This window comes from Anser brachyrhynchus (genome assembly GCF_964034855.1).
Source record: "Anser brachyrhynchus genome assembly, chromosome: 5".
NCBI lineage: Eukaryota > Metazoa > Chordata > Aves > Anseriformes > Anatidae > Anser > Anser brachyrhynchus.
The window spans coordinates 37,973,524-38,000,396 of record NC_137699.1 but is presented as its reverse complement, the minus strand read 5'-3'; the positions used below and the strand labels follow the sequence as shown (position 1 = coordinate 38,000,396).

At 47.3% G+C, this 26,873-nt stretch overlaps 1 protein-coding gene across 1 annotated transcript in view; it reads left to right on the top strand.

Moving 5' to 3' along the window:
- LOC308196703 (uncharacterized protein) overlaps nucleotides 1-26,873 on the top strand; it is a 180,769-nt gene that overhangs the window by 142,388 nt on the left and 11,508 nt on the right. The window lies entirely within an intron of this gene.

Here is a 26,873-nt window from a genome sequence, read left to right as displayed (position 1 = left end):
ATACTCTGCTAGTGCTGTCACCTTTATCAGATAGACCTTTGTCCAAACAAAGGTAGTAATCTGTGCTTCTCCTGAGTAGCGGAGCAGTTTCACATCTCTATAGGTCTATTTCTGAGAGACATTGAAATTACTGGCAACCAGGATTTAGCAAAAGTCCCATCACAAATCTGTGGAGCTCAGATTTACTGCTTTTACTCCCATCAAGAGATGTTGGCATGCATTTCCTGTTGTTATTGGCCAGCATCTCTGTAGTTGTCCATATCTTGCATTTCAAAGAATGTGACCCTTTCTTTGAGGAGGTATCAGATTTCTTTGAAATCAAAGACTATTCGTCTCTCATGGTCTTGAAAACTTCAGTCCACACTTCAGATGCTTGTAAGTACAACCTGCCACATTCCCCAATTCTGAGGGTTTAGGCTTATTTACTTTCAGATAGCCAATGGAGAATTGGGTTGGCAGTGGATGACCTGGAAGGGCAGCTTCCTCCCTCTATTCAGTGCTGGATGTGTTTTCCCTCCTCTGGACACATTACTGTTCTCCAACGTGATGCACAGGCACTATGGAGTTATCCATGTCTCACACCATGTGTTGCTGCTTCTGGAACCCACCTGCCCATTTTCTCTGGGTTTGCCTTCTTTGCTGTGTCACGTTTAGCTTCTCTTGCTAAGTGCTGTGGAGCAGGGACCTGTGATTTCTCTTTTTGCCTTTTTTTTTTCCCGTCTTTGTAATTGTAAAGGCCTGTAAAGTCACAGACCTCCGTAGCACTGAATAAATAACAAACAATGCTAATACTCTTCATTCCAAAAATGCAGCCTGCAGATTCTTAAGAGCGAGCTTAGTGTCAATGCAATCGCAAAAGTGCACATCATCACCAGATGGGAATCAATGCATGGCATCACTGCTAGAGTCCACATGGTAGCACTTGTCAGTAATTCTCCTCCAGTCTGTCAGCACAGCACTCCATCACACAAATAGGAGGAGCATGCTGTTTGTGTATTTGAACCTCTCTGGGGACACCACTAATATAAAAAGCATTGCCATCAGAGGCATCTACTGCACTTAACGAAAGGAAATACATTTTCCTTCATTCTCTCCTTGAGCGTGTGGAGGCCTGGATTCACAGAGCTGAGCCATGCTCATCTCCTGTGGATAGCAGCACTGCAAGAACTAGTGGCGACTGCGATAACACAGCCTCCTACCCCCTGAAGGCTGGCCTAGGACCAGCCTCTTGCTTCACATTGGCTGCATCTGTACCCAACTGTAATACGGAGTCTGCAAATCCAGGCGCTGAAGCAATGGGATGATGTTGCCCACTCATTGGCCTTTCATGGAGCTCCCACACTCCACCACTTAGAGGAGAAACAACAGCAATGTGTAGCAGCCCGTTCAGTTGCAGCAAGGGTACAAGCCCTTAGCTGGTGATGGGCTTGCAACAACGGGGAGGTGTCCGTGCAGCCCGCGATGGTGGCAGGAGAGCCACTACTTGCTAGTCAGCCATCTTTCTTTGTTCGTTTCCAGTGGGAGCTCTCCACCAGGTGGCAATGTAACACCATGCATTCCGTTGTCTCTTCTGGAAGATGTCCTCTGGTTGGAGTTTCCCTCATCCCAAGAGCGGTGTCCTTGGGTACACACGCTCATCATAGGTGGGAACGCAAGCCCGGCTCAGACTGAGGTGAATGCGGATGATCTGCCTGATGGCTCTCGGCCAAGGGGATATCAAGTCTCCAGAGAGAGAGCAAAGTCCCATTGTGTGGCTTTGCCACTCCTGGTTGGCCATGGGAAAAGACCTGCCATGGCCGTATGGAGTCACCAGGCCAGGAAAAGGGTGGTGGTGCTCTTTAGGGCAAGTGGTAGCCTTTTAAGAGACAGAACCTGTTGTCTTTGTAATGCTAAGTTGTACTTTATTGAACAAATTATCCTGCTGCAGTATATAGGACATCTGTGAAGCACAAGACCACCTTGACATGAATAAACATGCCAGAAGATGTCTGCTTTAGCTTATACCTGTGTCCTATTAATTTAAAAGCAGACAGGAAAGATGTTGGCTGAAAATGAGATGTGATCATCAATAGGTTGCTTTTATCTGTTTAAATCTAGTAGTAATAACAAAAAGTACAAATGAAAGATACATAACATTAGCTTCCTTCTGCACCACAGGCCAGGATTTTGTGAATTATCCCCAGATTTCAGTACCTCCCTTACGGCTTCTGTTCTGTCTCTTACAATAAAGATTTGCTTGCCAACTTCTTTGAGCAGGGGAAGGAAGCCAAGCCAGTCCTGGAAGGGGCTGAGCTGTGTTTGTTGTGCTATGTTTTGGGAAGCCCTCTTCTGATATGTGTCGATGTACTTTGCCCCCTTCAGTCTCTTTATCCTTGTGGGGGGTCTCTGCTTGCCCTTTAGTTGATTCTTTGAGGAACCCTCCCAGAAAATCTAGGGCAGTCGAGGGTGGAAGTGGGAGAATGCTTTAGCAGCTCCTCATCTATTCAGAGCAGGGACTGTGTCTAAAACTGAAGTGTCCTGTTGCCATTATAAAGTTGTGTTGTCTTCTGAAGCACCAGGTATTGGTCGTGGCTGGAAAGAGGAGAGCAGATTAGATGGATCCAATGGACTGATCTGGCATGGTAGGTTTTAAGCTCTTTGAAGCCTATGAGGGCATTTCCATTTCCAAACCACAAATTATTTCCAGAAACTGGGAAACAAGAGGAGGGAAACAAGAGGAAGGAAAGCTTGCACATGGCAAGCTCAACAGAGACAGAAAAAAAACCCTTTGCAATGAAGTCATTGGACAGAAAGTAAACTGCCCACAAGCCCTTTTACCAGAAGAGTTTGGATCGAGAGTCCAGTGAATAGGAGAATTATATGTAACACGTACTATATGAACTGTCAGGGCAATAAAGAGGTATTGTCCATGGGTTGGTCTCAGAACTTCCACTGAACCCTCTAGTGCATGAGTCAGTAACAGAGAAGATTGGCATATGTGGTCCCTGGTCCAGAGCCAGGTTAAAGGAAAGGTGGAACTTTTCACAGAAAATAGTTAAAGCTTTGCTTTATCAGGCTTGCTGTTCACTAAACTTTGCTTAACTTGTGCAATGGTTCCTGGCTCCTCCATATGGCCTTCACCTTTGAATACTATTGATTAACTAGTACCTAGCTTGCAATATGATCTGAGTTCCTCCTACAGCTTTCTCTTCTTTATCTAACGGACTTGGCTATTTTAACCCTTTGACTGGGAACTTGGTCACTTACTTGGTGACCAGTGCCTCTTCTGTACAGCTTTATGTCGAGGAAGCAAGCGAGAGGGACTGAAGATCCTGGGAGAGAAAGCCAAACTGCTGAGGCTCTGAATTCTTTGTGTTGCAGTAGCATCCAGTAGGCGCGCTCTAGCTAGGAAGGGGGCCTGCTGTGCGAGGCACAGGACCAGCATGTAATGAGAGGGCTGCTCCTGCCCTGAAGAACTTGCAGCCTGAATAGAAAACACAAAGAATGGGAGCAAAACTAGAGGCAGAAAGAAAAGAGATGACTTGGCCAAGATGACTGAGCAGTAAATCAGTGGCAGAACTTCGAAGAGTTCCCTTGAGTCCTAATCTGGTGACCTTTCTAGTGGGGCAGGCTGCCTCTGGCTTTTCACTGAAGTGTGCAAAGCATTGGCTTTTGATTTGCAAATAGATTAGAGCATACAGCATTGTATGCCAAAACCTTCAGCACGAAGTTAATGTTGCCTAATGGTGTCTCGTATTGTTCCAGAATGCATAAAGGATTTATCCCGAGCAGGAAATGAGAAATTAATGCAAATTTAAACTTCTGAAAAGTGGGAAGTGTAGAGGTTCATGCTACACTCTGAAAATAACCTTAACTCTGCTCTCTTCCAGCATTGTCACTATATATGTTCAGACACACAGAACCTCATGGAAAAATCAAGAAAAGAGGCACGTGAAAACAAGAAGTAAAGACTAATATTTTTTCTGTCTGAGCATATCCTATCAAGAGCAAGGGAACAGACAGCAGTATGTTCTCTTCAGTTTCTTCATACCCACTTCATATAATTTCATACTTTTTAAAACCAGAAGACCTCACTAGACAGTCTGACCTCTTCTATGCCAACCTGCAAACTTCTGATGCAGCTCTAGTGAGCCAAATGCAGTGAGATTGTCCACAGCATCTTCCACAGAGGCTGAAGTTCAAATCTTGAGTGCAGTAATTTCAGACAGTGAAGCTATTGTCTGGTTGTTTTCAGGGGGTCTTGGCTCCACTCCTCCCCTGCGCAGCCACTACAAAGTTGGCTTGCTAACCTTGGCATGCCTGGGAGAGAGGATGCATTTTGGGATGCTGAGGCATGCTGGTTTAGGAGCGCTTAGAATAGTCCACCTATAAACAGAAAGCAATGTTTGGTTTTATCTATAGCAGGACTGAGATTCCTCTGATACCTGGACAAATTTAATCTAGAGCCTCTTTTACTTTAGGGAAAAGGGGTCTAGCAGTGATGCTCAAAGCACTGAACCCCTGGGTGCACCTCAGCTCCTCTCTCGAAAACACTGCTCCCTTGTCCTCTTACTTATTCAGCGTGTAATCAATTTGGGCAAGGGCTGGTTCTCACTCCTTGCGTGTTACACTTCTGTGTAACATGCTTGAGAGCAATAAGGTAGACTAAGAAAAGCCCTATTCCCTGGTCTTAGTGAGCCTGGGCTGGGAAGGTGAAAAATCCACTTTTCCCATCTGCAGCACACCTAACTCGTTACCCGACGAACAAGGAGGCAAACTCAGGCTCTTGTATTACTTAATAACATTTGATATTAGAGCTGGGTGAAACATTTACAGGGATCCATTTATTAGATGTCTTTTCCCTTTAGGCCTTCATATGCTTTGAGGAACTTCCTAAATTTGCCCACTGTCCAACAACTTGATCGAATCATCCCTTCAGACAAGTTTCAGCCCCAGATTATTAGCGACTTGGGTGCCAACATGATTCACTCATTTTGACTGGATGCTGAAAGTCTTGTGTCCTTCTCTTGTCTGGACGAAGGCGGCTGTTTTTATCTTTCTTAAAAAGAAGAAATGATGACTAGGGGAGAGGAAATAATGTACAATGGATGGCAGTCACGAGTTATTTGTGTAATGAACAATGTCTTTGCAATGCTTCCACGTCACTGGGGCTAAAATCCAGATGCCGAAGGGAAAGTGACTGAAAGGGGACACCCGTGCAGCCTGCGCATCCGGAGCTGGCCCATCTGGTCCTCATCCCTCGCACCTCAGGACTTTTCAGTCATGACATGGTTTTATTGTCTCTGTCCTGTGGTGATGCAACGTCTTATCTCGCGGTGGGAACTGAGGCACAGGCTAGATGAAGCGCCTTGCCCCGTGGTTAGCTAGAGTCAGGCTCCAAGTTTTTTGTAATGTTTTCTTCGCTGCCACTGGGCACATTTCCCTTGGTGACTTGTTCTGTGGGGGAAGAGGAGGTTGCTGAATGGATCCTGATTTCTCTGAGGGACTCTACAACCATTTCTGCTTTGTCTCTGTACTGCTGTTTCCTAGAAGCTGAAAATCTGTCCATTTCCTGATCTTTATGTTCTTCCTTACATACCCGCTACTGGCTACTGTCAGACCCAAAACACTGCGCTACTTGGACATTTGGTCTTATGTAATATGGCATTTATGGTCTTATGAGGTTTTGGAACTTTCCTGTTTTTCATTGTGGTCTCCACTGAGCAGTCAACATGCAAAATGACCCCAGCAAATTTGGCGTTTCTGCCAAATGTGTCTCTTAAACACTTTCTCTTCCATGAAATCCTGCCTTCAGCAGGGCTGGCAGTTGACTGAGCACTCTACCACCCACCCAAAACGTGTCTGCTAGGTACGTGTTGTGAATTCAGCAGAGAGTTGCAAGGCTTGCTAGTGTAATTACGAGTTGTGCAAGTGAAACACGGCAGACTCTGAAATCATCCCGATCGCTTTTGGTGGCCAAAAGGAGCTGCTACAATCAGAGAATCAGATCTTCCATGTTAAAATAGACCTCCAAATTTCTTCTGCTAATTGTTGCTTTGATCCCAGCCACTTGTGATTGTGTTGGAGGGGATATGTGGATACCTCCTCCGCAAGGGTCAGGAGGTAGGTACAGGTCTCTGGCAAAGAAGAGGGCAATGGAGAGGGGAGCAGCAGGCTTTAGAGCTGGGGTGGTATAGCAATGGCCCAGCGACAGGGATGTGGTTTCCAGAACGTCTCCCTCTATTTCTGGCAGAAGATGTCAGGGCCAACGAATCCTGGAAGCTCTCATGTGCAAGTCTGGATATGTTCTGTCTCCGTTTGCCAGCTCTGCTGAAGGAGAAATGACTGCCACACCACTGTCCCATCCCTCGGCAGCTATTTGGCAACCTCCCCTTTACATCAACACTGCAGCTGGCTTGCATGCTATCTGCTGACCATTTTCTTTCTCTCAGCCCTTCTGCCCCAAACGGATCAATTTGTAGAATTTACGAAGTGTCAGATGTCCCGTCGAGAACTGAACACAGATGAAAACCGCTGGAAAGCTGGTGGAAATTGCTCGAAAGCAGCGTTATTTATCCACTGGAAAAGCACGCCATGGCCAGTGGCAGAGCAAGGCTCCTGGCTCCCCTGCTGGCCTCCGAGCCCCTGTCGAATCTGGTGCTTGTCCAACGTCCTTCGGGTGCTTGCCCAATGTCAGCTTGGCCACTCTCGGCTCCCCGCTCTGTGCTGTGTCCCCTTGCTGTTGGACCAGCCAGGATAAGAAAAGAAAGGGTGAATCTCCCTCACTGACTCGTGCATTTTTGCTCAGGTTCAGATCAGAGCACCAATTTTTCCCCAGTCAACCCGCTTGGGACCACCAGTTCCTTGGGGCCAGCCAACATCCCCAAATCCCACCGGTTTCAGGGGCTGGGCAAGGTCAGGAGTTTGTTTTGGTGCATCTCTCACCTTGAAAAGTGTTGCAAAACATGAAGTCGTTGCTAGAACTGGTTGGAAAAATTATTTTACATGTGTTTTTTTTCTGCCACAAAAGGCAAATATATTCAAACTGAAATTGTTTGTGGGAAAGGGGATGGTTTTAACAGATTTTCCAGCTTACGAAAAGGTTACAAGTCTTCTAAAACAATTTTCCTTTTTTTTAATGATTAGAGGTTTGTTGTTTTTTTGTTTTTGTTTTTGTTTTTTTTAACATTGAAATAACATCTCATTTGTAAATTTAAGTTAATTTTTACTAGAAAAGAGATTAAAGAAAGAGAAAAAGGTCCAGGTCAAATATTTGGAAATTATTTTTATCTGTACCAATTTTTGTTTTGCTTTGTTTTTGTTTTTGCCTAGTGGTCTGTGAGCATTTTCAGCATTTCCTTCCAATTTCTTTTTGATGTGGAGAGGAATGTTGCTTGAAATTTCAAAATCTTTTATGAGAAAGGGAAAGTCTTTCCTGCCAAGCTCTAGCTATGGCTAGAGTATGTCTTAAAACACTAACTGTCAAAAGCTGTGATCTGATTTACCAGGGAGGGTTTTCTTATGTTGTCACACCCCTGCATAGCCTCTGAAGAGGGAGTAACAGGGAGCTATTCCTGATGCTTGCCACCTGCGTGAGCTCTTAAACCTCTCTAAAATAAAGCCCATCATATTTTGGAGAGGGAGACGTGCGAGGAGCTCCGAGTCAGCCAGGAGGATTTGTAAACAGAATTATGTGAGATGGGAGTCAGCAAAGAAGAAGAACGCCGTGGAGGAAAAGATTGGGAAATTAAGAGCTAGGGATGGCTCAGTGGGAAGGTCCACGCTGAGCACTTGGCTGTGGCCAGCAGCAAGTGCCCGGGGCATTCTAAAGCAGAGGGTGAGCAGTGCAGAGCCCAGCCTCTGGAGGTTTGCAGCTCAGGGACTTCATGAGCCAGAAGTGGCACCTCTTGTTTGAAGGCACTCTAGCAAATCTGAAAAAACACTGATTGCAGATAAACAGATAAAAAGCTTATGTTTGTGACTTGCTCGGAGTCAAGTGGAGCTGCCTACTGGGGCTACCGGCTGCCTACAATGTCCTGTGGCATGTTGTTTGTTACAGCATCGTCCTGCTTCTCCCTGCCTTTCTCTGATGCCCAGCTTGCCTTCCAGACCAAACATGCCAGCCTCGGTTTTGACTTTTGACTGAAAAAAAAAAAAAGATTATTTTTTTCAAGTAAACATTCACCCTTTCTTCCACCAAAGTTTCAACCAAAATAATCACCAGCTGCAGCTTTTAATCATCCATTTGGCCTCCCTTTTAACCACAGCGGGGTTGAATGGATGAAATTCAGTGTGTCTTTGCCCCGTGAGAACATCATCTGCTCCTTCTGCTCCCATACAGAAACCTCATGGGTGCACCTTGCCCTCGGCAGTATGGTGCAGCTGAGTGACCAGCAGAGGAGAAGGGAGGCTGCAAGTCCAGATAGTTTCCAAGTGACCCCAGAGAAGTGTAGAAATCATGTTGTTAACAGCCATACTTTACGTGGCAGCTATCCAGAGCCATGTAATTAGATGCGAATATTACAGTTGGCTTCGAAACGATATAGAAATTAAAAATTGCTGTCTGTTGGGGAATTAGAGCATCCTTTTACTGGGGGGGGGGGGAAGCAGATTGGTGGTGGGCTCGTTTCATGTTTTTGTGTTCCAGGCAGTTGGCCTGCTTGAGAGGAAGCTATTTATTGATCTCCAACTGCGAGGGTTAATAAATCTCTGCTTGGGCTGGTTCAAACTCTGGCCAGGTCAGTCCAAGGCAGATGATGACTGCTGCTTAACCAGAGGCGAAGCAGCCAGGGGAGGCTGCCCAGGGCTGCTCTGCAGTAAGAACCCGGGGACGTGCGGACCCTTGACCTTCCCTCCGGCCCCTAGCTTTTTGGGGAGTTTAGGATTAATGCATGTGGCGTGGCAGTCCTTTAGTTAGAAGAACTGTCCGTTTTTCCATCCGTTTCCTCCTTATCCGTCCGTGCCACCTTTGGCTGGGGGGGGGGAAATGTCTGCTTGGCAAACAGGCTGGTTTCATTACCCTGTCTCCTCCCCTCGCCTCCTGAAGGACATCTTCATTAGGAGCCTCCTTGTGTGGAAATCAGCTTGCGCTCTAGACAATATGTGAAAGCCCCCTGGAAGGATTTTAGGAGAGGTCACAGACTGGAGTCTGCCTGTCACTGGCCACCCGGGGGTGGCCACCCCACCCACCTCCCTCCCCGGGACTGCCCTTTGATTCCTCACCCCGAGTGGCAAATGCCTCCCCTTCAATAGTCCTAATTTCCAATTGTCTCCATGCGCTTTGGAAGGCTCTCTATCACACCCTGAACAAATATGCCTTTTTTTTTTTATTTGTTCTTCTGCACTCGCTGCTGAATAATCGGTTCTTTCCTCACTGCCATATTTCTGCTCTAATCAAGGACAGATTCTTGTGAAAATAGGTTGGTCTCTTGCCCCCCACCTCCCTCTGTATGTGTTGTTGTGTTGGTTTTTTTTGTTGTTGTTGTTTGTTTTTTTTTTAAATAATTTCCTAGAACTGGTAGATTTGGCTGGCCCTCAGGTCTCTCCTGATGCAGTAGGGTTAAAGGCAGAGCTGAGTGGCCTGTTTGCTCTTGACTTTAACCATTTCATCATTTGCAGAGGAAACCCTTTCCCCTACTCCCCTTCCTTCAAAGGTGTACATGGTATAGGAAGCCCCAGCAAAACCCTACCTACAGTGTCGGGCTCAGGTAGCACTCCCTACCAGCCCTGATCCGATGGGTTGATCCTAAGAGGCGCTGGGCACATCCTACTGGGTGCTGAGCACCCTCAGCTCTCGCTAGTGGTCCCGGGACCTGAAGCATGTTGCATTTCACGGGGGCTCTCAGCCTTCTTCAGGGTCAGGCACCCACCCTGAAGCATCTCCTGCAGCCTGAAGGTCTTGACGGTGAAATCCATCGTTGAGTAAATCACCTTCCCTGGGTTTTGGGGCTCCCTCTCCTCCTGTCGGATGAGAAAAGGATCAATTCTCACCTTGCCACAAGGGTGCTGGGTGCCTGGCAGCCAGACGGCAGGACCAGATGCGGAGGCAGGTGAACTTCTGCAAAACCTGAGGAGGGCACTAGAGAAGTGCAGAAATGGTGAGAGGGGGCCCGGGGAGCCACTGCATGTGGCTGCCATCTGCAGAGCCCCCAACTCCCGGCACTGGGCTTCCCTGGGAGGCCGAGGTAAAGGATGGGGGAGAAAAAAAAAAGTTTTCAGACTTTAATTTTTTTCTTTCTTCGTGCTGTGGAGCAACTAAGGTCTTATCAACACTTCCCTCCCTGTCCGAGCTGTGATTGCTGAGCCTTCCCGTGTACGCACTGGGTGTATGTGTGTATAAAAATATATGGCTGTATAATTAGAACCAGCCAAGAATATTTGGCTGAAATGGTGCTGGAAGGGAGGGAGGGGGGTCAGGGGGCGTCCAAATACACCGATTCATTGGAGCCAGAGCTCTTCATGGGAAGTGTCAGGTTTGATGAATTTCCCATTTAAAAAAAAAAAAAAGAAAAGGAAAGAAAAGAAAAGAAAGAAAAAAGAAAAAAAGAAAAGGTTTTGACATATTTTAAACATTCCAGTGCAGTGTTTTTAAACCATCACCTCCCAGCCTCATTTTTTTTCTGCTCACAGAGGTTTTTGAGATCATTCTGAATCAGGCAGAGCAGGGATTTGAAGCGTGGCCAACATCCTAAACACCAGCAAAACAGCATCAGTCAGTCCTTTTCCCCAAGAAAAGCTTCCTGATAGAACTGGTTGAAGCTGAAATGTTCCACAGGGATGTGTCAACTTTAGCCAAACGGTACATTTGACTAGATGTGGCAGTAGCCACCTCTAATTAAAATGTTTCCATTGTCCCTGGACTTTAATGACTCTTCCCGTCCCCACGATGCACCTCCAGCCCTGCGTTGAAACAGCTCCTTGATCAGGTCCCTCAGCTGAACTTGGTCTTTTATTAGTCTCTGGGTTTCCCTGCGTCTTCCCATCTTCCCAGAAAGGCAGAGATGAGCAAATGTTGGGATGCGTAGGGAAGTCATGCAGCTCAGAGAGGCTTTGGAGAATCCAAACCCACCTGCCTGGAGCATCTAAGCTGTTAATTAGGCCCATGTCCTTTGGGGTTTCAGCCCTAGGGCCACGTGGCCAGTGCAGTTGCCCAAACTATTATTCATGCTTGTCTAGGTAGAAAGCCCTTGTGCTGGAGCCCAGATCCTCAAAGGTTTGGCTTGACTGGGGAGTCAAATGCCTAAATACCTTTGAGGATCGCAGCCTTAGTCACTGTATCCACAGCCAGCTTTAAATCCACTCTGGAGAACTTATAAATGCTTCTTTATGAGCTTTTCAAGCTGGACTCTGACCCTGACTGGCTTCGTCCTGGCGGCGCTAAGTGCCTCAGCCTCCCTCCTTGCTCCCCTTTCCCGGCATGGACGAGCACCGGCGGGGCAGCAGCAGCCCTGGGGCTGCAGCGGGGACCACCAAGGGCAATGCGAGGATGTTCCTGGTGCGGGAGCACCTCTGCTCTTCCTCTAAACCCGTTAGCTCAATGTTGACGTTAGCTGCTGCTTCAGCGGTGTTTCAATGAGTCAGGTGGGATGGGGAGGTTGGCAGTGTGAGCTAGAAGTGGAAAAAAAAGGGGGGGATCTAAAAAGATATATTCATATTTAAATGAGATGGATTTGTATATGTTTCTGTATATTTAAATACTTGTGTTATTCTTATCCTAGAGTTCATATACTTCAAATAAGTTTAAAGCTGAGCTGAAGAGCTGGGGAGAAAGAACCCATTCCTGGTGTCAGTCTATGATGGGTGCCACCTGCCTGGGTGACAGAGGCTTGTCACTGTACCAGCACATGATTTGGGGAGCAGTGGAAGGGATGCTAAACATCAGTTTTCTCTCTTGGGGTTCAGGAAAAGACTTTCCCCAGGGGTCCTGCACCTTTCTACCTACCATCAGGTAGAAGCTACTGCATTAAGCAGAACTCCAGCTTTGATCTAGCTTGAATGTATATCCCTTTTTCCTGTCCTATCCATGTTCCTCTTAAAGCATACTTCCCTTCCCCTCTTTTATATTAAATTACAAATGGCAACCTCTTTGTATATGGTACTGTGATAAATAACAGCAAAACATAACGTAGCACAAAATGATAAATGCAATGTTAAAAGGAACTTACACTATAAAGTATTCAAATGTTGGTGGAGTACTTTGAAGTGTTGATAACATTTTCCCAAACGTGGTGCACTTGGAATCCATGTTTGGATTTCTTGTTTTATATTAGTGACAAACTCAAGCCTAAACCCGGGCAGAGGTCAAAGTATTGGTCTGGGACCATACAAAGCTCGAAGCAAATTGAGGTGATACAGTGCTGAGAAGCCTTCCAGAGAGGCATGCAACAGAACCCCAATACATTGCTTGCATGAACCCCACCAACATCCAAACCTCTGTGATGCTTACAGGGGAGCCTGACGGTATGGATTCTGGTGGCCCTGCCACCCAGGTGGGCTCAGCACAGCTACTGGCGCTACGATGCCAGTGACTTGTGCCGCCATACATCCCCACAAAGCACTATCAGTCCCTGACCTACTTTTGTCTCCAACTCCTTTTAAACAAAACCTTTCCTATTCTTCTTTTTCCAGCTCCTTGCCCTGGTTTTCTGTTTGCTTTCCATGCCATGTCTCTGCATGTGCATTCAGGCCCTATACTCTTTTTATGGACATTTTCTTGTAAATGTTTTTTGGCTGCAACCCACCCTGTTATGCCTCCAAAGGATGCTTGATTGGAAGTCTCTCCAAATCAACAGGAAAATCGACTGCATGCTCCTCTTTTATTCTCTTCTTCAGAGATCCGCTCGGACTCCTGTTCTCCGAGCCAATGCTCAGACCTGCCCCCTCCCAACGGACATTTAGGGGTGCTTTAAGGATGCCCCACATTGATTTTAGGTCCCAGGGAGCCCTGCAAAGTCGAGCACTGTCGAAGTGCATTGAGCCTTATGAAGAACCGCTCCAGTGCTCTCACGCGAGCTCTGCGGGGTTGCTCGCTGGGCTGGGAACGCGCCTGCTCCCGCTCCGTAGCGGGCACGGATGCGGGCGAGCATCCCCTAAAAACCAGCGGAGGCAGCAGCTGCACGCCCTTACACTGCTGCCTCTCATTTATTCACCTGCTTTTGTTTTCCCCCTGTCTACCAGCCGGATTTCCCTCGGACCCGTCTGCGCCGAGCTCTAGGCACCGCGTAGGGGTGGGCTGGGGGTCGAGTTTGCCCGAAGGGCATTGCTTTGTACCTACCAGATGTGCTGAATTTCTCACTCTGCCTCTCTCTGAGCAGCCCCCTGCTTCCTCTTGACCTTGCTGTAATTTAGACTCGCAGCCTTTTGCCAGTCTCTGTAGTTGATTTATTCTCCTGATGTTTAATGTTGGATTTGCCTCTTTGGAGGAAGGTTATAGCCACCTTGGAAATATTTACACAGCAGAACTACTCTTTTCTTTTTTCTTTTTTTCTTTTTTTTTGTTTTTTTTTTTTTTTTTTATTTCTTTTTTTTTTTTTTCTCACTCCTTGAGAGCAAACTAGTGTTATGGTATGTGGCTAGCCTGCCATTCCCCAGCGAACAAATTCTCTACTGGTCAGGTCTCTATGTGAGCATTTGCCTTCTGTCATTAAGCCTTTAAAGATCTTGCCAGCCATTGGTTTGGCATCCAGTCCTTCTCAGCAGGACTGGTTGCCTGTATCCTGTCTTTAGCTAATGCTCTGTCAACCACAGGGGGAAACTCAGCCAACAAGATCTCTATCAGCCTTTCAAGGACCAGCAGTTCTGCCATGTGGACTGGAGTCCTGCACTCTGGCCTGATCTATTTTTTAAAGAGCTCTGCCAGTCAGTAGACCTTGTCAAAAATAATGTTTCCCCTTCTCCTCTCCCTCCTCCCTGGAAAATGTTGATGTCAATGATAAAATGTTTTCATTGACTTTTCCATGGAAATTTACAGGTTTCATCGGAAAGTGAGAGATGTGTTTTCAGCTGTTGAAGATCTTTCACTTTAAGGCTTTTCAGATTTCCAATAGAAGAAAAATAATGAAAAATTTTCAAGGAAGGTCAACAATCACTGTGAATACATGGATTTTGCTGAATGACCTGTTTCCCATCAAGTCTGCTCTTTGCTCACATTCGCTAGTGACAGAATGGTTTTCTTATCACGAAGGTGCTCCTGCAGGATGGCTGTAAGATCTGCTGTGCCGTGCATGCCATCTCCTCTTCTGGGCAGTGTTGGTTACCTCTTGCCACCCCCTCAGGACTTGTTGTTGTCCATTATTGCTGGCTGTCTCATCCAAAATTCCCTTCTTGCTGTATCAAGTCATCTCAAATGGTCACTGCTTCTTCTGTTCACCTCTCCTCTCTGCCTTCCTTCTTCCATCTCTTTGCACTTCACACAGATGAAAGCGGCCTCCCTCCTGGATGGGGTTTCCTGGCTGGCTGATCATCTGCATGGCCTTCAAGCACTGTTTCAGAAGGGGTGTTATCTATCTGGAAGACAGGTGGAATTGCAGGGCTTAACTTCTTCTCAGCAAAGACCTTGATCAGGCTGCCATCTCCTCCTTCCAGTGTGGACTGTGCTCTGGTCATGTAAGCCATGGCTGGATTCTTCACTCTGTTGTGTTTGCGAGACACTGAATGCAGAGGGAACCCTCCATGGCACTTGGGCCCTCAGCTCAGAGAGACCAAGTTCCCCCCTAAAGAGGCTGCACAGACACTTCACTTGCTCTGGAGATGTGCAGCAACCTGTGCCAAAGCCCAGAAGCGAATGCAGGTGACTGGTCTTGCACTCTGACCACAAAGTCATCCGTTCTTGCTCATCCAAGCACATCTGCTCCTGCCTCCCCCTCCCTTCAAGCCCTTGCCCGCTGTTACACTTCCAGTCACAAACACACCCCGGAGCGTGTCCTTTTCTTATCCAGGCCGTGGGCTTCCGACTTCATGGACCAGAACAGGAGGCATTGCATCACCTCCAGCTCCTGAGGCGCTGCACAAGCATGAGGGAAGGTGAGGAGGGCTGATCAGATAAAGCCTGGAACTGCTCCATTAGCGAGACGTGCTCACAAAGCCTCTGGGATCACTGGAATTAAGCTTTAAAATATTCTGAGCAAATATTGTCCTAGACCAGTTCTGAGAATTGCCTTTGTGTGTGTTTGTGTGTGTGTGTGTGTTTTAGCCAGATGCTCTGGCTCAGCCTCCTTGAGCTTGGCAGAGAGCTCTTTCCAGAAACTTGGACCCGTGGCTCCAGCACCTAGTAGCTGCCTCCGAGCTGCTCTCCAGCTCGGCTGGCAGAGGGCAGCCGGTGGTTTTACAGCGCTGGGAGCAGCTGCTACAGCAGGAGAAAGCTTTGGAAACCCAAAAGCCCTCCCTGGACCTTTCGGCTCTGGGAAATGCAGCTCTCCATCTTCCAGATTATTTTGCTTGCCCGGTTCTGGAGGTGCGGGCCTCAAGGAACAAAAAACCTCCTTCATGCTGCTCCTCGGCTCTATGTGCTGTGTGGCTGGTTGTCCCCAGGGCTCCTTGTTGTCCTGGGGCACCTGACCATCAGCTGTCTTCTGGTCTCCAGTACCTCTGAAGTGGCTTGACTCAAGTGGCTACAGGGCCGTAAACCAGATAACAGAGACTGGATGTACCAAAAGTAGAGATGACCAGCGTGTCTTCAGGTCCATGTCCTCTTCCAATCTCACGTGTCCACGTCCCTGTGACTGGCGCTAGTAATTGGCTGCATGCGTTGGTTTTGGGTGGTGTGAACCTTGGGGTGGTTGGTGCTTCACGCCGGCACCTCTCTTGTGCTGTGCGCTGAATCACAGAAGGGTCGGTAGCAGAAGCACAGGAAGACCAGGTCTTCCTTTAGAGAATGCAGTTCTGTTAAAACTCCAAATGTCCTGAAACATTTTTAGGATGAAAAGTCCTACTTTTTATAACCTGGAATAACTTTTAAAAATGTGGAGCATTAGATAGTCTAAAATACAAAGTAAAGATGTTCAACATGTCTTGACCAGATTTGAAATGAAGAATTCTTTTTTCGTAGAGAATTTAGTCATATTTGGGTTTTGTCCTGACTTTGAAGAAAAAGTCCTTCTGATCTTGATTGAGTCCAAATTACAGTGTGAGTCCTCGCTTCTTCTGGTAAAACAATGTCTGGGTCCACTGTGGAACTTAGTGGGAAGATTTTGCTTTAGGACTAAGCCCTATTGCTGCATCGTAACTGCTGTCATTCAGTGTGGTGCGGGTACAAAAGGATCAGTCCCCTGTCTGGAAAACAGGAAACGTGCCGTGTAGCTAATGTGACCTGTCACGCGATAGAGACCAAATCGAGTGTGGTGTTGGTTTGGAAGAGGAACGATCCTGTGCGTAGGGCAGTGCTCCGGGACGTGACATCTGGGGTCTCTGTTGCCTGCAAGCTGTCCCTGTGGCCACAGCCTGATCCCCTGAGACCATCCTTGTTAGATAGCGGTCCCCCACTGCTCTAATTGCCTGGGTAATGGCTTTCAACATGCCATTCATCCCAATTAAACGCGCTATGTACGCAAAGCCCCAGCCTGATGACGAAGGCAGCCAGTGGTGACGAAGGTGACTTGGTAGCAGCTATCAGTTCCTCAACAATAAGGAAACATGCAAGCCCTTTTCCTCTTGGCTCCTATTGCATTATTAATGCCTCAGGGGAGCCAGAAGTGCTACGGCTGGTAGCCTGCAGGGAGCTGGGGAGCTGGTGGGACATGAGATCTGATGGGCTTGGGGATGAAGAGGAGTAAATTCAGCAAGGGTTAGGTGAGGCCAGTGAGTTTTATTTTTGAAGCAGCATGGGGAGAGAAGGAAGAAGGGAAGGAGGAACAGCTGTAAGGACATTTTTGTTGCTGGCTGGTCCAAAGGAATGTGTATAAACAGCTTTAGATGTATGTTCCTGAGCATGCTAAGTATATTTACTGCCTGCTCTAATCGGTCCTGCCTCAAGTTAGCCAGGACTAAGAGTTCCCGTGGGAAGTACGCTTCACTGAGTCAATGCTCTGAAGACTGGCGTTCGCAGTGCAACCTGTGTTAATGATTGTCCCTGCACTGTCCCTTCTCACCGCCTGCTGCTGGAGCGCACGGGGCGAGCGCGGGTTTGGCCGTGCCAGAGGGGCCATCCACAAGCTGGGTTGTTTTATCACATCCGCCAGCTGGGTTGCTTTATCACAAGTACCAGTGCTGGAGCCAGCATCATCAGTGTCAACCTGAGCAAACTGCAGGTGAAGGTTCCCCTGTGTGCAGCACCTTTTCCCAGTGCAAAAACCAAAGGTGTTTTTGCACATGCAAACACCCGTGTGTGCACACCACGTGTTGTTCCCATTGTAACTCATGGCCACTTTTTTTTCTGAAGAGTTCAGCGCAAGCAGCCAGTGAAAGGGAGATAGAAAAAAAACCAGCATAAAACAGTTTCCCACTGCAAAATGTCATTTTGATGAAACTGACATTTTTTGGCAAAGCCAATGTAAATTCCAGTGTTTTGTTTTGTTTGTTAAAAAAAAAAAAAGCACAACAACATAGAAAATGTCCAAATATGTAATATTGACATTTTCAGAACCAAATGTTTTACTACTTCATTCTAGCACATTTCTTAAAATTGAAATTAACTTTTTCATAGACCTACTAAAAGGAGACTACCTGGAAAAGAAGTTCTAAGTTCTTCTAAAGTACTTGGGGTTTCCAAAGCTTTTAGCTTTTTACTCCAGCTTGGGACTTTAGCCTGTTCATCACCTAAGAGGCAATGAGATACCCTCTTTTGAGACACACCTGTTAGCCATTGGCTAACCTGGTTAGTTCTGAAAATGTTTCCAAAGAGCCCTATCCATGGCTTGTGATATTTTGGGCTGTTTTGAGTCTCCTTCCAGCTGAGCCATGCATGTGCCTATAAAATGCATCTTTAGCAGGGTACCGAATATTTGAGGCAAAACAGGCTACAACCCAGGTTGTAACATCATGTCTGAAAGTGAGATAAATCAAAAATATAGTCAGGCTTTGCTGGATTCCTAAGTACTGTTCTCCCTGAAAGTGCTCAAGGGCCAGAAGAGCTGAGGGAGGAAGGAATTTTAGGGTTTTTGCTGCTACTGTAGAAGCACACGGGGTGACGTAGGGATTATGGCTAAGGTGTGGGGCGTTGAGGAGCTGCTTCTGATGTTGTCGGTGGTGTTCTGGGGACAGATTTGGATCATCCAGTTCCTCCCAAGTGTCAGACGTGGCAGATAGGTAATGCAGCACATCTCCCAGGGGAGGCAGGGCAGTACAAGAGCATGGCTGGGGGACTGCTGCTGCCTCGCTTGTTGCCAAACCGTGGAGCCAACAGAAGATGTTGATAAGAAGCACCAGTGTGGCTCTTACTGTTTTTAAGCTCCTGTGCAAATACTGGCTCTAAGTATTGATCCCAAGGGATGCCATTCTCCCCTGTCAATTATATTGCTTTGGAAATACAAAGAAGCTGGGAGGAGTGAAAAGCTAAGCAGCGGGTTGGTTTTGGTGGCCCTGGGAGGCCAGTCTGGGTTCTTTTGCTTCACTGCAGCCCCAGAAGCCCCAACTCCACCCTTTCCCTGGGTGTCCCAGTTAGGAAAAGAAGAGGTAACTACGTGCCAGCTAGTACCTTCTTATCTAGTCACAGTATGTTCCCCGAAGGGAATTTTTGGCCTGGGTTTGTGTGTGTGTGTGTGTTTTTATATGCTTTATTTTTATCTCAGAAAGGATAGACAGTACATTATGTCTTCAGTCCAGGAGGTTACACATTAGATAAGAGACAGGCAGATACAATACAACTGCTCCGTGGAGTTATGTTCCTGAGACAGGCAGCACTGTGAATGTAGCAGGTAAATAAATTGCTTCCATCCCCCCGCATCCAGGCAGTTGATTTTGTGTCAACAAATCCAGATCCAAGCAGAGATGTCAATGTTCATGTTCTGGCAGCCAGAGAATAAAGTCCACGGTGCTCCCTCTGCCTCTGCTCACCCAGTGCCCCATCCCTTCTGCTCCTTCTCCTGCTTGCCCTCGCCCCTACCCGCCCGCCTCCAAGCTGCGGTCCAGCAGTCGCCCCGCACTCCTGCAGGTTGGTGCTGCTGTCACCAGGGCGAGGAGCCCCTGAAACCTCTCCCCTGTGCCTCACATGGGGCGGTGGGGCAGATAAAAGCGCCGCAGCGGTGGTGGTGCTAGCAGCACCGAGCTGGAGCCAGGGGTGCAGCTGGGTCCATGAAGGATGGGTGCCTGTGTGGGTAACAGTGGTGTCAACAGCTTCATGAGAGCACATTAACAGAAGTTGGAAAAGGGATGTTTTTATGGCCAAAAAATAAACAAGATATTTGGGCATTAACAGCTAGCATCAGAGCTGTTCTACCTCTGATCCTCCTTACCCCTTTCTTGAGCATCCCTCCTGGATGCTTCCTGAACTATGTGGGCTACTTAGTGCTGCAGACAGGATACTAAATTGTAAAGGGTGAGCCGCAGTGCGTCGACTCCTTCCTTTCCGTCCTTGAAATAGCAGCAGCAGCAGCAGGCTGCGGTCCCCCAGCATCACCTGGCAGCTCCCACCAGCCCCACAGCCTGCCCCGGGCAATACTGTGGAGCCATTTTGGCTCACCCCACGGCTCTGTGCCCTCCCTCACCGCCCCTAAAGGCTCCGTCCTGCACTGGGAAGATTAACAGCGCTTTGCAGCTCTGCCGTGCTGCGATGGGGATGGTGGTGCCGGGTTTATTTTTTCAGCAGAAACAGATAAAGGTGGCACCAGCTACTACCCCACACCGAAGCTAAATGAGTAAATTTATGATTCTTCTCCTGACAGACGTGACAGGGGGGCTTTTGGATTTTGAGCCCCAGCCTCACAAAGCCTGTGACCCCTGTATCAGCCTGACAATGAGCAATTGTGCCCATGCTGCCCCAGCATCCATCAAACGCAATGATTAAGTGACTTGACTGGCATGGCAGAGATAAAAGTCATTGTAAGTAAACATTGTCACAAGAGTGATGGCTCCCACTTAGAAAATGTTGTCTTAACTCAGGCTTTAGTTTCTGGGTGTTTCCACGATGCTCTCAACGTGCTGTCTGTGGGCTTTACAAATATTACCCGGCCTTTAATGAGTATGCCTTTGTGGTTTACCTGCGAGATAAGGTCTATCTCTTATCCTAATTTCGTAGTGGGGGAAATGAGGTACCAAGAGATTATCAGCAAAGTGTAACCATTCGTTTTAATACCAAGCATGAGTCATCCACATTTTAATTTTCCTCTTTAGCTTCTTTGTAGCCCTTTACACATCCTCAGCATGGTCTTAGCAGGCTCCAGGTCCAGTCCCAAAGGCTGACAACTGCTACACATCCAATCTCTGTTATCTTGCACTTGGCAACTTGAAATGAGGGATAAACAGACCACGTCTCAACTTTCCAACTCCCTAACCTGTCAGTGCTTGATATTGCCTTCTCGGTGTCCGGATGCTTCTGTTCATACCATAGTTGTTCAGGTTATGTTTATGTTCAGCATAAAGCTGGCATCATCACTGATCTGCCCTTTATTTTTGAAGACTCCGGTGGCAAGGCTGATTGGACCATTACACAAGTCTTGCTAGATTTGTAATAACTGAGAATATCAAACAAATCTCAGACCAAAGTATGCCTATGCTTCCCTTCCCCAGAACCCTGCGCCGACTGCTCCAGTGTATCCCCGTAACATGGATGTGGGAACCTTTGTTTCCTCTTTTGGAGTTTATTTGCTGTGAGGAAGCATGTGGGTGCTGCAGCCCAGGTCAGTAAAGTCCACCTGGTTCTTAAAGACTTCTGGTCTGCATCCATCAGAGGCATTATTTGTCTGGCTTTCCCAGGGATCCATATCCTGAAATCTCCTGGGATCAATGTCGACCTTCTCAACATTTCCATCACTTTTTGAAGCTACATCCACACAGTAGGTCAGCTTCTTTCTTCATGTAGGGTTGCCTCCCTCCACCACATCCATCATTAGAAGGGCTTCCTAATGCAGAGGATCTTCTGAAGTACATTGCTGGGACCTCAAGCTTTCCAGAACAAAAATTCATTTGTTGGAAGAGATTGAATCTGAAAAATCTCATCCCAAGAATGATAATTAGAAATTACAGAGTGGATGAATTATGTCAGGAAGAAACCCAGGGCTGGCTTGACCAAGTGCAGTAATATTTAATCGTTTCATAGGACTCAGCCAAACTCGAGGCAAGTTGTATCATCTAAAATCCTGTCTCTCTCTGAGAAAATATACCAGAAAACATACCATCTTTTCTCCCCTCACCAGCAAACATACCTTCCCTCCAGTGCTTGCACCAGGATTCCCAGGGGTTGTATCCCACCTTGTGGGTCTTCTCCTCCTGTCCAGCAGTTGGAGGAACAGCCAAAACTGGCACGGTCTGGAGCAACAAATGACATGTGAAGCCCCAAAGAGCTTGAATAACACCTGCAGGATGCGGCTGCAGGACCAGAGGCAACTGGGCAAGCAACAGCCAACGATTGATTAAGATTTGAAGATCTTTGGAAATTTTGATGGAGAAAACATTTGCCAATTTGCCAATTAGCAACACTAACAATGCACTTTGCCTATGCGACTTTTCCAGCAAGATGGGCACTGGTATCACATAATTGGTGGTGTTTTTGGCACTCTGTCCTGTGCCCTTATATGGAGCATCTTCCACCTCTTATCCCAGTCACTCATGAATTACTCCCTCATTCACCCATGTATTTAGGTGGACAAGAGCACAAATCAGTTGTACCTTGAAAATTAAGCCTTTTGTGTTCAATGTATTTCCACCTATGAGACAAGACACCGATAATGGTTGCAGGTGGATGCTTCCAAAGTGGTTCTCATCTCTTACAACTCCACAAAAGACCCCTACCCACCGTCTTTCAGAGCCTACTGTGTCCAGACCCTGGGCACTGAACAGACATAGTACTTGCAGCAACGCACAAAATATTATATTTCGGTGCACAAATAATAATAATAAAAATCACATCCAGAAAAGTTCCCTGAACATTCCTAAAATAGATTTTCCATCATTTGGGGTTGCATGCAGAACCCTTGCTGATGAGGTCTGGGAATCTGCTGTTAATTTGTTCATTAGGAGGTGTGCCTTCAGCACCTGTGAGTTTTGTGCTCTTTCTCAAACTCTCATGAAATTTCCAATAGCAGCCTTCACCAGGAGGGAATCGCCCTCCTGGGGTGTAGATCCCGTCCATCCCCTAAAATCAGACCTATATGTAAATGTCGCCCTGGGGCTCCCTTCTCCCAAGATGACGCCAATGCACAATTAATTCCCTGCCCAGACCTCCTGGGCTGAATAGGTCCGAACGAGTTTTTACCTATCCATCCCAGGAATGCATCCCCCTGCCTCTGACAGTGCATGTGCGGGGGGCCAGGAGTGCTGGGCAGTGACGTACAGGGAGAAGCAATGCGGCTGCGAGCACCGTGGGGAATGCCAAGGATGCCACAACAGGAAGCGCAGAGACATAACACGGCCAAGTGGGGGAACTGAGGCAGACGGAGCAGGAATGCGATTAAATTACCCCTGCGGGATTTGGCTGAGGCACCAGGGCTCGCTGAGCTCATTCCCCCGTCAGAGGGAGGAAGCGATTCGAGCAGCTCGTGCTGTTTGCATTTTGTTTATCAAGATCGGAGCAAACAGCAGCAGCGAACGGCGTGGTTTGGGGGAAAAGCGGTATTTCAGCTCATTCCCTGGCTTCTCCCCCCTGGCATGGAGCACGCTTAGTGAAGACAGAGGGTGAACACTGAGACTCTGCAGCAAGCACATCCTGCATCCCAGAGCATCCATCTGCAGGTGCTTCACGTCCGAAGGGACTGGTGTATGCCTCCTGTCTTGCGTGTGCTTCGTGCATGCAGCACAAAACCTGTCTGCTGTGGCCAAGGAAGGGGTCCCTCCATTGGGGGTTTGAGTAAGTCATAGGGATGGTGATGGGGCATGGCAAAAGGCTCTTGTACAGGCAGCTGAGCTCCTCCTTGCAGGCTATTTCAGTGTACAAGCTACAGGACCCTTGGCCGGTCTCATTCTTCATTGCAGTCAGGAGTTCTTCAAAGCAGTTTAATTTTTGAAGCCTGAAAATGCCAGTTACCCCAAAGCCAAACTACTGGTGGAAAAAATGCTGAGCTTCAATAGCAGTGAATGCAAACATTCTCAGTTGCTTCAGCTCTGGGGAATCCTGCACCGAAAGTATTTTAGGCTCAGTAATAGTATTATAAACAGAGTGAATGTGGAGTCAAAAAAGATAAAACAAGTTGGGAAAGGTCAACGCTGACACACAACATTTTGTTGCTGTTGATTTTTGCACATATTCATTGTAACTCAGACTTCGATAAAGTTATACGAGTCCTGGGTTTGTCCTGATTCAGGAAAGCAAAACAAACAAAGAAGAAAAAAAAGAAACACCACCATTTCTGGTTCTGGTGATTTTCACAGAATTGAAAAGCTGAGCTTCTCACTTAGTCTGCTGATTATTCTCCAAGCAGCAAGGCTCTTTGCATTGCATTGTAGCAGTGCACACACAGAGACGTGGGGACCGAAGTCTGGCCCCAAGCTGCAGTCGTTTTCCCCCAAGATCCAGCTGCTAAGCAGGCTGAGACCTGTGGGACGAAAACAGGGCATGTTTGCAGATGCCGCTTGAGAAACGCTAGATTTTACGCAAGGCATGAAGATTGTCTCCATGCTGATAAATGTTTTTAAAATGCAGTTGTATTTTGGGGTGTGGGGGGAAAGAGCTTGAGGCTGTTTTCTGTAATAATAAACCCTCTGCATATTCCTTTCTTGGGTTCTGCAGATACCCTCCCAAAGCAAGACCAGCAGTCTGTCAATGCAGCAGGGCTTGCACACTCCTTTTCTTTCTGAGCTCAGTTTGAGATAATTCCTACCGGAACCTTTGCGTTTTAAGTCCAACATCCCCAGTTCCATCAGTTCATGAGGATACGACCATGTCCATCAACAGTGAGCAGATCCAGGGATCACACAAAAGCTTCAAAAGCTTGGAACACAGGAAAACAATTCTGATAGCAACTGATGGGCCAGTGTCTACAGCATCCTTCACAGCAGGAGGCCAGAATCAATAATCAGCAAAACTGCTTTAAGTCCCAGATATATTTTCTTCAAAATACATATTCCCATATTCCTCCTGCCTTTTACCAAGTAGCACGCTATTTATAGTTTAAGCCAAGGTGGATTTTTCCCCTACCTGGCAATGCTGCAAGTCTCACATGGTATCTGAGCAAGCAGTAAGGTTGCTTCCAGTCTTCTATGCAATTCAGAAGTCAGGATGTTTATTTAAAAGTTTCCAGACTATATGGACCGTGTCAGAGCTCTGAACTTTGCTGGAATTTCTGAAACGGTTGATTATGGGTTTCAGCTCACGTCTGAGAGGAGGATTCAGGTGGCTCTTGGTGCATTCATACTCCTTTGCTCGTCCTTCCTGCTTTTAAGCTGTCACCTACCAAAAAGATGCTGAGGTGAGGATTCAGCTGGTGGCCTGTGGTTCCCTCTTGTAACATTGCACAAGCTTGGGAGTGCTGATGTGAGTGAAAACTTGTTTTTGTCAGTACTCAAAGCCACCTGCATGTTACTCCAGGGGCACAGAGGCGGTAGATCCCAACTGGTTAAAGTCATTTCTCTGACCGCAAACTCTGACCCACCCTCCCAATGCCAATTTTTAGTGACAACCCCAAAAGAGCTGCCCAGCTGCTGCCCCAACCCTTATCCCTGGCTATCACTAAGTGTTGGATATTCTGGCTTTTCTTCTTCTTTTTTAGGTCAATGAATCCGACATTCTCTCTGCTTTTGTTACCATATGACAACTAGCATCTCAAACACAATCCAGAGGCATATCAGAGCACCTTTTTTATTTCTTTTATAACCCTCTGAGGATCCTAAACAGACGACTGAGGAATGAAGCTAGGTTTTGGTGCCAATGTGTGCTGTTATATGGATCTTGTGATGTTACAAGATAGGTTTCTTTGAGAAGTGGAGGAAGTTCCATGGATGGTTTTGCTGTGAGCAGCCTTGCTGGTAGTCTTCTGCCCCATGTGGCCATGGCCAGGCAGCCAAAGATGAGACCCTCATGTGCCATGAGTACTGCAAAAACTGCGGGCTCAAAACACGGCCACGGAGGAGATGACTCTCCTGGCTCATTAACTCCCCAAAAGACTTTAGCCAGGGCCAGCTTGCCAGAAAACAACCCCAAACTCAATGACACAGAGACAAGAAGCAGGCTGGTTAGCTATAACCAGAGGACTTAGCTACCTCCCTAACCAATGTCCAACCTTACTAATAGTTAAGCTCTCTTTCTGACTTTGCTTGCTGTTTCTAGCCAATTCAGAGTCTCTGAAGTGAGAGGGTGAGTGAGGAAGGGAGAGAAAAAAAACCCAAAGTCCTGCTTGTATTCCTCCAGACATCTGTTTAAAACAGAACCCCAGGTTACCTCTAAGTGGCACTGGCCTTCCTGCTAAGGGATTTTTATATGAATTCGGAAGTGCAGGAATGAGCAGAGTCCTTAGCCTTGCCTCAAAATGGGTGAATGGTGAATCTGTGCATAACTTCCATCCTTCGTGCCTATGTGGCACCCTTCCCTGCCCTCCATGGTATCTCAGAGCCTCTTATTTATTCCTAGGGTCTCCTGAGGACTTCTTAAAAAATGACATCTTGCCGACTTGCCCCAAACCTCACAAGAAACCGGTGGCAGCACGGGAGATTGAGCTGAGGCTCTCAGATGCCCCACATGTGCCCTGCATGCGGCTGTTGGGTGGCCACAGAGACTTTCTGGAGCTCCCCAAATCTCAGGGCAGCCCTTTGGCCTTGAGCACCTGCCCTTCTTCTAGCACAGGGGAGGAGCAGCCGTACCAGCCCCATGGGCACCCGTGCATGATGCTGCTGGCATCATGGGGGCTTTGCTTGGCCATGGGGCTGCAGGAAGGTATCTTGTGCCCTGTCTCAGCCCTTCATTGAACTGAAAGTGCCGAGAGGGATGCATTTGTTAAACCAAGCATTTTTTCCTGTTGCTGTCAGATGTTGAGTGAGGATTTAGTTCAGGCCACTGCCTCACCATCCCTCTGGCCAATGGTCATGATGTTATGTTTGAACCAGGGACGTGTGAACCTGCTCCAGTAGGTGAAGATCCGTATCCGTTCTTTGCTTGAGACTTGAACCAAACTACACTTGACCCTTCTGTCAAGTTTGTAAAGTTCAGTCAACATTTTTTTCAACTTTCACATTCCTCTGCCCTCTTTGGGATTTGACTGGAGGTAGAGAAACCAAAATACCCTGAGGAATGCTGTCTTGCAGTATGCCTGACCCTGCTGAAACCAGTTTTTCCGATTCTGGTTAACTCTTGCCATTTCCAGGCCAAAGAAGCACTTGGGCAAGGTTCAAACAGGCATCCGGACCAGGAGCTCTCATTCACAGGTGATCAGTCAAAAACATCTCTGATGACTTGGGTGGCACCAGGCCAGTTTGTGCTGACAGAAGATTGTGGCCCCAGCACTCTCCATTGCCTGTCTACACAACGTAGCTGAACGTTCACGTTGCACATTAACCACACACTCACAGTGCTCTTGGCACTGCCGTCAGAGATGAGCTAACGGGGCCCGGAAACCTCACAGGCTAATCCAGAATTAAACCAAGAACCTTTAGGTACGCTCAGGTCTGACCTCAGAACACAGAGGGTCACCACATGCTTCAGGACTCTTTACAGAGTTGTGTGGATTTTCCAGTCCAATTTTCATGTGTTTTTCTCTCTTACAGTCAGATAATCAATTTATCAAAACCTGAGCTTTTGCTAGGATGGGATTATTTTTTTCTTTCTGTCTCTTTGATTCATGAAAGATGCTGGGATCTGTGCTTCACGTTCACATTTTGGG